The sequence below is a fragment of the Cydia pomonella genome, unplaced genomic scaffold (assembly GCF_033807575.1).
Source record: "Cydia pomonella isolate Wapato2018A unplaced genomic scaffold, ilCydPomo1 PGA_scaffold_164, whole genome shotgun sequence".
Lineage (NCBI taxonomy): Eukaryota > Metazoa > Arthropoda > Insecta > Lepidoptera > Tortricidae > Cydia > Cydia pomonella.
The window spans coordinates 49861-59431 of NW_026907806.1; the positions used below are offsets into that span (position 1 = coordinate 49861).

Genomic DNA, 9571 nt, shown 5'->3' on the forward strand with positions numbered 1-9571 from the left:
GCTATATCCTCCTGGTAGTCCTTCATGACCTGCTGCAGCTTCCTGGAGGCCGCCTCGTCGAGCGCCCGCTGGCGCGCGTCCAGGTACTCGCCGCCCTCCGCCGCGCCGATGCGGGAGCGCGGCTCCGGGGTCAACGTGAACAGACTCCGACAGGAGGCGTACCTTGCTGCAGCTGCTCGTAGTTGGCTATATCCTCCTGGTAGTCCTTCATGACCTGCTGCAGCTTCCTGGAGGCCGCCTCGTCGAGCGCCCGCTGGCGCGCGTCCAGGTACTCGCCGCCCTCCGCCGCGCCGATGCGGGAGCGCGGCTCCGGGGTCAACGTGAACAGACTCCGACAGGAGGCGTACCTTGCTGCAGCTGCTCGTAGTTGGCTATATCCTCCTGGTAGTCCTTCATGACCTGCTGCAGCTTCCTGGAGGCCGCCTCGTCGAGCGCCCGCTGGCGCGCGTCCAGGTACTCGCCGCCCTCCGCCGCGCCGATGCGGGAGCGCGGCTCCGGGGTCAACGTGAACAGACTCCGACAGGAGGCGTACCTTGCTGCAGCTGCTCGTAGTTGGCTATATCCTCCTGGTAGTCCTTCATGACCTGCTGCAGCTTCCTGGAGGCCGCCTCGTCGAGCGCCCGCTGGCGCGCGTCCAGGTACTCGCCGCCCTCCGCCGCGCCGATGCGGGAGCGCGGCTCCGGGGCAACGTGAACAGACTCCGACAGGAGGCGTACCTTGCTGCAGCTGCTCGTAGTTGGCTATATCCTCCTGGTAGTCCTTCATGACCTGCTGCAGCTTCCTGGAGGCCGCCTCGTCGAGCGCCCGCTGGCGCGCGTCCAGGTACTCGCCGCCCTCCGCCGCGCCGATGCGGGAGCGCGGCTCCGGGGTCAACGTGAACAGACTCCGACAGGAGGCGTACCTTGCTGCAGCTGCTCGTAGTTGGCTATATCCTCCTGGTAGTCCTTCATGACCTGCTGCAGCTTCCTGGAGGCCGCCTCGTCGAGCGCCCGCTGGCGCGCGTCCAGGTACTCGCCGCCCTCCGCCGCGCCGATGCGGGAGCGCGGCTCCGGGGTCAACGTGAACAGACTCCGACAGGAGGCGTACCTTGCTGCAGCTGCTCGTAGTTGGCTATATCCTCCTGGTAGTCCTTCATGACCTGCTGCAGCTTCCTGGAGGCCGCCTCGTCGAGCGCCCGCTGGCGCGCGTCCAGGTACTCGCCGCCCTCCGCCGCGCCGATGCGGGAGCGCGGCTCCGGGGTCAACGTGAACAGACTCCGACAGGAGGCGTACCTTGCTGCAGCTGCTCGTAGTTGGCTATATCCTCCTGGTAGTCCTTCATGACCTGCTGCAGCTTCCTGGAGGCCGCCTCGTCGAGCGCCCGCTGGCGCGCGTCCAGGTACTCGCCGCCCTCCGCCGCGCCGATGCGGGAGCGCGGCTCCGGGGTCAACGTGAACAGACTCCGACAGGAGGCGTACCTTGCTGCAGCTGCTCGTAGTTGGCTATATCCTCCTGGTAGTCCTTCATGACCTGCTGCAGCTTCCTGGAGGCCGCCTCGTCGAGCGCCCGCTGGCGCGCGTCCAGGTACTCGCCGCCCTCCGCCGCGCCGATGCGGGAGCGCGGCTCCGGGGTCAACGTGAACAGACTCCGACAGGAGGCGTACCTTGCTGCAGCTGCTCGTAGTTGGCTATATCCTCCTGGTAGTCCTTCATGACCTGCTGCAGCTTCCTGGAGGCCGCCTCGTCGAGCGCCCGCTGGCGCGCGTCCAGGTACTCGCCGCCCTCCGCCGCGCCGATGCGGGAGCGCTGCTCCGCTGTCAACGATCAAGGTTCGCTCAGGCATGTTGACTTACAGCGTCAACCGAAGGCCCAAATAATGTTTCATATGGTTCTTCAAAGTAATAAGCGATATCTTTTCTTATTAGGGTTTTAAGATTGATCTTTACCTTGTAGAGCCCACTACACAAAATTCCCCTATTCTTAATTTGAAACCTGTTTTAGCCTCGTGCCGCCCACCATACAAAATTATAGCTAGGGAAGTTTGAATCTAGTTGCATTTTTAATTAGGATGAATTTTATTAGTTCAAAAATTTTATGATACAAGAGAAATGCTACTTTGTTTTTAAGAAAGTTGAAATTCCATTGAAAAAGGCAACAAACATCGTAATGCATATTGGGCAGCAAAAGGATATAGTAAATTAGGATGAATTTCGTTTGAGAAAGCAATGAAACGAATGAAATGCTACTTTCTCTGGTTTATGAAAAGTTCTAATTAGAATGATTAGAATGAAACTGTACGTAAATATTGTAATGCAAATTGGGCCTTACGAGGTTAAAGATTAAAACTCTTAGAGAGGTCCTTGATCTAACAACCTAAGATTTGTTTTTATATTCCAAAAACTACATAAAATGACAATTTTGCACTCAACTAAAAGTTTCATCATCTACGTACATTTGTTTTTACACTAACAATATTTTCTTATACAATGATAATAAATAATAACATGTAATAATAAATAAATATTATATGACATTATGAGTCAATCGTCGGATCAACTCACTCTTGTAGTTATCCACAAGCGTCTGCATCTTCCCATCAGTCCTCGCTAGCAACTTCTTCTCGGCAAGCGGCCGCTCGTGCAGCAGCCTCACGCAGCGCAAGGCCGCCTCGGGCGACGCGAACTCGCAGAAGCCGAAGGTGCCGACGCGCTTCCACGACAGCACGGGCCCGCACGCGCCGAGCAGCGCGCGCATCATCGCGTCCGGAGCGCGCGTCGTGATGTTGCCTGCAAGTTAAACACGCTACATGCGCACCTCGAGCTAACACACTTATGTCAGAAAGAAGTAAGTTACAATATGCCTCTCGGCTCTGGAACCTTCGCTAGAATACATAATTACATATATTGACAGAATTCAATCCTTTCAGTAAAAATTCATAATATAAATGATGGCCTTGCTGGTGGTACCGGCGCAGTGAGTTGGTCAGCTATGATAGTGAGTGAGACAAGAAACACTGACCTATAAACACAGTGATGGGCGGGGGGTCGTTCTCGCGGGCCCCGTTGGCCCTGGTGGGCGGGCGGGAGATGACGGCCTTGCTGGAGCTGTTGGCCGCGCTGCCGGCCGGCGCCGGCGCCTGCAGCAGCGCCGCGCGCGTGCCCACGCCGCCGTACGCGCCCACCATCACCTATAACACATAGGGGCCACATTCATTCAGTGCGGGATAACAATTTATTTTAACTTATGAACATTGTTTGTTATTATTTTAATTTGTTAGACATGCCTAGAATTAGTTTATTATTTTAGAATAAGAATTGCTGTTTCTTGCAGGGTCCATGTCACTGTCCTCAAAATTATGAATATTGTAATGTACCACATACACACATGTACATAAAGATGTAAAAAGTTGTTACATAAATGTTGTTACTAACAACATGGAAATTCAATACACAATAAACAATAAATCATATTGATGTGCTTAAGCTTTTCTAGGCCATAACTAGATTTTCATAAGATACTAGAATAAAATAACAACTGTCTGAGAGGCGTAAGCTGGTATCTTGCAGGTCCTACGTTAATGTTCATAGACACTTCATTAGCAACTAAGTACTTTTTATTATAGCTTTATAGTCTCGACCTAAGCCGTTCTACGCATACACATAACGATCAAGGGCAGCTTTATTGTGCACAGTGCGACCGGGCATTTAAGACTGAAGTTCGGGCTCTAAGAAGTTCGGTTTCGCGAGCCATATACATGCTCATCAAAGGAAATTGTAAGGGTCGCCGTTGTCGGATACGACATGCAGGACTAATAATAATAATGTCGTCTGCCCATCGTTTCTTAGGTTTTCCTCATCCTCTTTTTTTTCTTGCTCCTGTACATTCTGTTACCCTTAAGGTCCACCTTCTGTCCAAATATCTGGACAAATGGCCAGCCCATTTCCACTTTAGTTGTAGGGCTTGTTTTAATGCATCTATAATTTTAGTTCTCTTTGTTATTTCCTCGTTTCTGATTTTTTGTATTTTCCTGTGTTTTAACATACTTCTCTTCAGCGCATGTTGACATGTTGAAATTTTGTTTTTTTTTAAATTATGTTAGACTGGGCAATATGCAAGTGTCCATTATCGCCCGCTCGCTCTGTGTGGACCCGCCTATTGTCAATTAAATATGACATATTGATTGCAATTCAAAACAAAGTAAAATTTATTTACATAATTAAGTTTCTATACCGCATAGTGAAAGTGTGGAACAGTTTGCCCGAATCCCAATAATTAGTGCACCCTCAGTGAATTCTTTTAAAAACAGACTCTAAGGTCCGACCGAGATCTCGGTCTCGGTATTCTCGGCCAAAAATCGAGCCGAGATCTCGGTCTCGGCTCTCGCCCAAAATGGGCCGAGATTCTTGCCGAGACCGAGACTAGGCAATGAGTTATCATTGGTGAATTTGAATTTTCCGCGCACGAGCGCCGGCGTCTAAGCCACCCGTTGGTTGCATCGCCCGGTTGTTGTGACGTTTTTTGTGATTTTGATTGGTTTCGTACCCACATTTTAAGCCAATTACTTATCAAATACTAACTGTTGGCATCGGATAGGCGCGTTTGCAAGTAATAACTTTTCATTTGGGTCTTTTTCTTTTGTGGTTGTTGTTATTCATTAATAAATGAGTGTATATTGTTATCGGGATGTAACTTTGATTAACTTGTTGTGAGTGAAAGATGACACTGGATATTTTGACACTAAATATATTTGTGTTAACGGGAAAAAGCAAAGCAGTAGGTAAGTACAGTCGAGGAAATTGATTCTTTAGCAGTTTACGGTTCACTTTACATTGGACAGCTCTTAGCATAAGTATGTACAACAAAAATTACTTGAACCGCAAATTGCTAAAGAATCAATTTCCTCGACCGTACATAACGACACCTGTGGCGGATATTTTGGGTTAGAATATAGAACTCTTTATTTTGATTATTGTTATTGTTCCTCTTTTTGTGCACATCCGTACTGAAAAAAACTGGCCAAGTGCGTGTCGGAGCACGCTTAATGGAAGGTTCCGTACCTTCATACAATACGAAAAAGCCGTACAAGCAAAAGAGCATATGTTAGTGGCACTTTCGTCGTTCTAATAAGATCAGTTTTTTTTATAACTCTTAAATGGCTTAACTGACCATATTCAAAATAATCTTCCTGAAAAATTATTTGCTTATTAAGCTTTATTGTTTAGATACATATTTTTAAATGGTTTTGCACTCCCGGGTCAAAAGTTAGAGATGATCACACTATTTTTCTTTGAAGTGATTATTTCCAAAAGTATTTACTTAATTAAAAACCTTCATGTATTTTTAAAGACCTAACCTTTGATCTTATTTTTAACTTTTGGTTACATTTATATGGAGTATATATAAAAAAAGAAAAAAAAAGAAAAATATATCTTATACCTTTAAACAAGCAATTCTTGTATATATATATTTCTGCGATCTCGGAAACGGCTCTAACGATTTCGCTGAAATTTGGTATATGGGGGTTTTTGGGGGTATACAATCGATCTAGATTAGTCTTATACATATTTGGGAAAACGCGTATTTTCGAGTTTTCATGCGTTTTTCTTTCGACGCAGAATATGGTCGCTAATTTCGTGTTGCCATCCACTGTCTGTCTGGTCCAGCGGGTTAAGAAGCGGACGGCTAGAATCAAGTGTTACGGGTTCGAATCTCGCCCGGTGACCAACTTTTTTTTTTTTTATATGTTCATTTTTATTGTTTTAGACAAGTTTAATTTAGTAAAAAAATGTAGTTAAGATTATCACCTATACACCACCATATTACAATAAATAGTTATAACCGTGCTCGGTCGCCCAGGTACTATATATATAATAATACATCTACACCTATGTTCCAAATTTGGTTATAAAATATATCATATAGTTTTTGAGTAAAATGGCTGTGACATAAGCACAGACCAACAGACATAAGGACATGACGAAACTATAAGGGTAACATTTTTGCCATTTTGGCTACGGAACCCTAAAAATACTATTTAATAGCGGTCTCGGCCGAGAATCCCATTGAATCTCGGCCAAGATAAAAAAGCGTTTCCTCGGACCTTAACAGACTCAACAAACATTTTATAAATGGACAAAACACAAGTGCAGGACATTGATGTGCACATATCAGCTATAAGCTGCCTGTGCATTAATAAATAATAATAATAATATTTGATGGAGCCATAACACGAAAAATTGATTGATTGAAGTTTCTATACTAAAAATAATCTGTCGAGGACATCAAACAAACATTACATTACATTCATTAGTGTTTATCTGTCGGTTCATTGTATCCATATGAAAGCCTATCATATTCATGTATCAGTATCCATTATTATAACCAGATCATCATAAAAATCTGATATTTTAAAACGTACCATAATTAAGTCAAGATTTCTATCAAGACTAGCTTCTAGCATAGACCTGGAGTTACGCCATAAGTCCTACTGAACTATCAGCATATTCCTCAATTCAATTAAATATGAAATGTTGTCATTACATGTCGCATAACAAAACCGGCTTAGATATTCCCTAAATAGTGTTTGATGATGATCAAAACTACATCCGCCTCAGGCTACGGATAAACTTTACAGCACCACAAGTTTAGTATGCGTGATAGCAGAGGTCTGAGGTTTGAATGTTTGATCTATGAATTAGTGACTTGACTCGAATTTCCAGGGTGCCGGCAATCGAAGCAGCCCTGAAGCAGGATTAAATACAAGGATCTCAAGTCATCGGTATGGATCGAATACGAGGCAAATAGTGACAGTTAGGTTACATAGTAGGCGCAAACCCCGGTTGGTGCAGCGGTACTCACGTGCGTTGCCATCGGCATGGTGACGACGCCCGGCGGCAGCCCGTGCCCGTACGGCACAAGAGGCGGCCGCGGCGGAAACGACATGCCCTACACGCAATACAAAACCGACACTCACTTAACACTAATAACACATTCGACTTTTATAACCTGCACTATATCAATTTGTGGTATATTTTTTCGTGATATTACTCACTTTACCTAGTCGTTTATGACACTAATAAAATAATTAATCTTTTTTTATTCAGTAATGAGCCACCACGATTAGCAAATAGGCGACCATATTTTTTCTAAAACCTTCCATTCCACCACAGATAATAACAAAATTCAGTTACAAAAGGTAAAACGGTTAGGTGGAAGAATCAGGTTTTTCATTGACTCAAACAACATTCAGTTGTATTTAATTTTTATCGATTTATGAATTAGACATAGATATAATATTCCTAAAGTGTATAATGAGCGCCTACAGCTCAATAAACTGTATTAATTTATTGTTATTACTATCTAGGATTAAAATGTACACTAGATTAAGTAATTACATTGTTATAAATTATGTTAAATAAAGAATTCATTCAAAAAAAATTATGCGTGGAGTCCCTTCGCGCGGAAAAAGTGAAACTTCATAATGTGGAGATGAAAATAATGCTCTAAAATACACAGAGACATGTCAAATTATGGAAGGTAGAGTTAAGGAACACAATCTCCATAGGCAGAACTTATAATATGCAAAAGTGTCCAGCTGTCAGCTATAAATAATAGTTCCAAATCTCTCCAGAGTAGCGCTACAGTAGCTAAGAACCCAGGCGTTATTGACGGAGTGAAGTGCGCTGTCTATGATTTGATTTTCTTTTCAAGTATTCTAGGTATTGTAGCGCCACCTATTTAAGGTTTTTTGATGACACTTTTTGGTATATGGAGATTCCATTCCTTCGCTTCCCAAACGCTTCGCTTGACAGACAGGTGAAGTGTGCGAAAGGGAAGCCATCACGTATATGAACATGCCATGAGTGCGAAAGAGGCAGACTATATATGAGAAAACGTAACCATTTTTAACCAACTTCAAAAAAGGAGGAGGTTCTCAATTCGACTGTTTTTTTTTGTATGTATGTTACTCGATATCCGAGAATCGTGAACCGGTTTTCAATTTTTTTTTTATTGAACGGGTATAACCCCTGATTGGTCCCATTGACACCAAGTCGGGGTCTGATGATGGGATCTTGGAGAAATCGAGGGAACTCTTTAAATGTTATAGGTACATGTATGGCGCTTTTGGTAATTTCTGAAGTCGGTTTTTTAAGTTCGAAGTCGGCCGAGTCGGCCAAGATCATATTGCTGTATTTTTTGACGTGAAAATATAAGAGAATCAAAAAGGAATAATCAAAATTATGAAATTGTTATTAATAATGCTATTGCTCATAAGTGTATTTGATTTTTCTGTAATAGTTTTTACACAATTTCACAACACAATTAGGCATTATGAAAAATTGTCAATGGCATAACGTGACGCGCTTCCACTGCGCAATTCGGCAGACGACTGAGCGCAGCGGTGTAACTAAATGCGATTTTGACACCCATGTATCAAACCCATTCGTAGTGCTCGTAAGGCCAGTCTACGAAGTAATATATAGGTCTATGGCTGAATAGCAAGAATACCACGCGCATGTACTTGGGATCTACAGACTCACTCTCTTTCTCTTTCTACATTCTTCTCCTTTCTTTCTTTTTCTTTTTTCTACATTTGTGTATCTTTCTTTCTCTCTCCCTCTTGCGTTGGAATATTGGACGCTACTCGTTGCTAACGCTCGCGCTGGCCTTTTTAACAGTGTATACTACGCGTATGCGTTCGAGTGCCACGCATTCACTCTCGCTCTGTCTCTTTCTATTCCCCCTCCCCAGGAGCGTTGAACGTTTAACGCAACAGTGCTTTCACGGAGGGACTCCACGCACAATTTTTATTTTAAATTAAGATTTATAAAATAGATTTAATAATACATATATTTAAATATATATATTCTAAAATTCCTAAATAATAGAAAATATGGAAGGTAGAGGCAAAGAACAGAAACTCCTTAGGCAGAATAGTTGCAAGTGTCCAGCTGTCAGCTATAAATAATAGTTCCAAATATCTCCAGAGTATCGCTAGAGTAGCTAAGAACCTAGGCGTTATTGACGGAGTGAAGTGCGCTGTCCATGATTAGATTTTTTTCTCAAGTATTCTAGGTATTGTAGCGCCACCTATTTATGTTTTTTTGTCGGACACTTTTTGGTATATGGAGATTTTGTTCCTTGCTCTACCTTCCATAATAAAAAATATAAAAATAAAAAATACAAAGTCAGGTTCCACCGAGATTTGAACTCGGATCGCTGGATTCAGAGTTCAGAGTGCTAACCATTACACCATGGAACCGGCTGTGCTAATCGACGAATTTATTCATCACAAACTCTTACTACTTTATGTTAAGCCCCGTCCAGACTATGCGCGTGAATCGCGGCGCGACCAAAGAGCATATAATCACTACGTCGCGACTTCGCGGAGCGAACATACCGCGACGTTGACGTAGACTAGACTCCACACCCGCACTACTACTACGCAACACAACTTCACGGCGATTTCACAGTTTGGTTCGCGGCAAAATGGCGCCGAAGCATCAGCTGATCGGATTTAGTTTGCGGCGAGGCACTGATTCAAACTGGGGACTGTCAAATTGATTTTTGGTTTATCAAGTTCGCACCGTATTA

General features: G+C 44.0%; 1 non-coding gene across 1 annotated transcript; it reads right to left on the bottom strand.

Moving 5' to 3' along the window:
• Positions 1 to 9167: 9167 nt before the first annotated feature.
• On the bottom strand, positions 9168 to 9239 carry Trnaq-cug (transfer RNA glutamine (anticodon CUG)). The gene has a single exon. It is a non-coding gene; the product is annotated as a tRNA-Gln (tRNA).
• Positions 9240 to 9571: the final 332 nt, after the last annotated feature.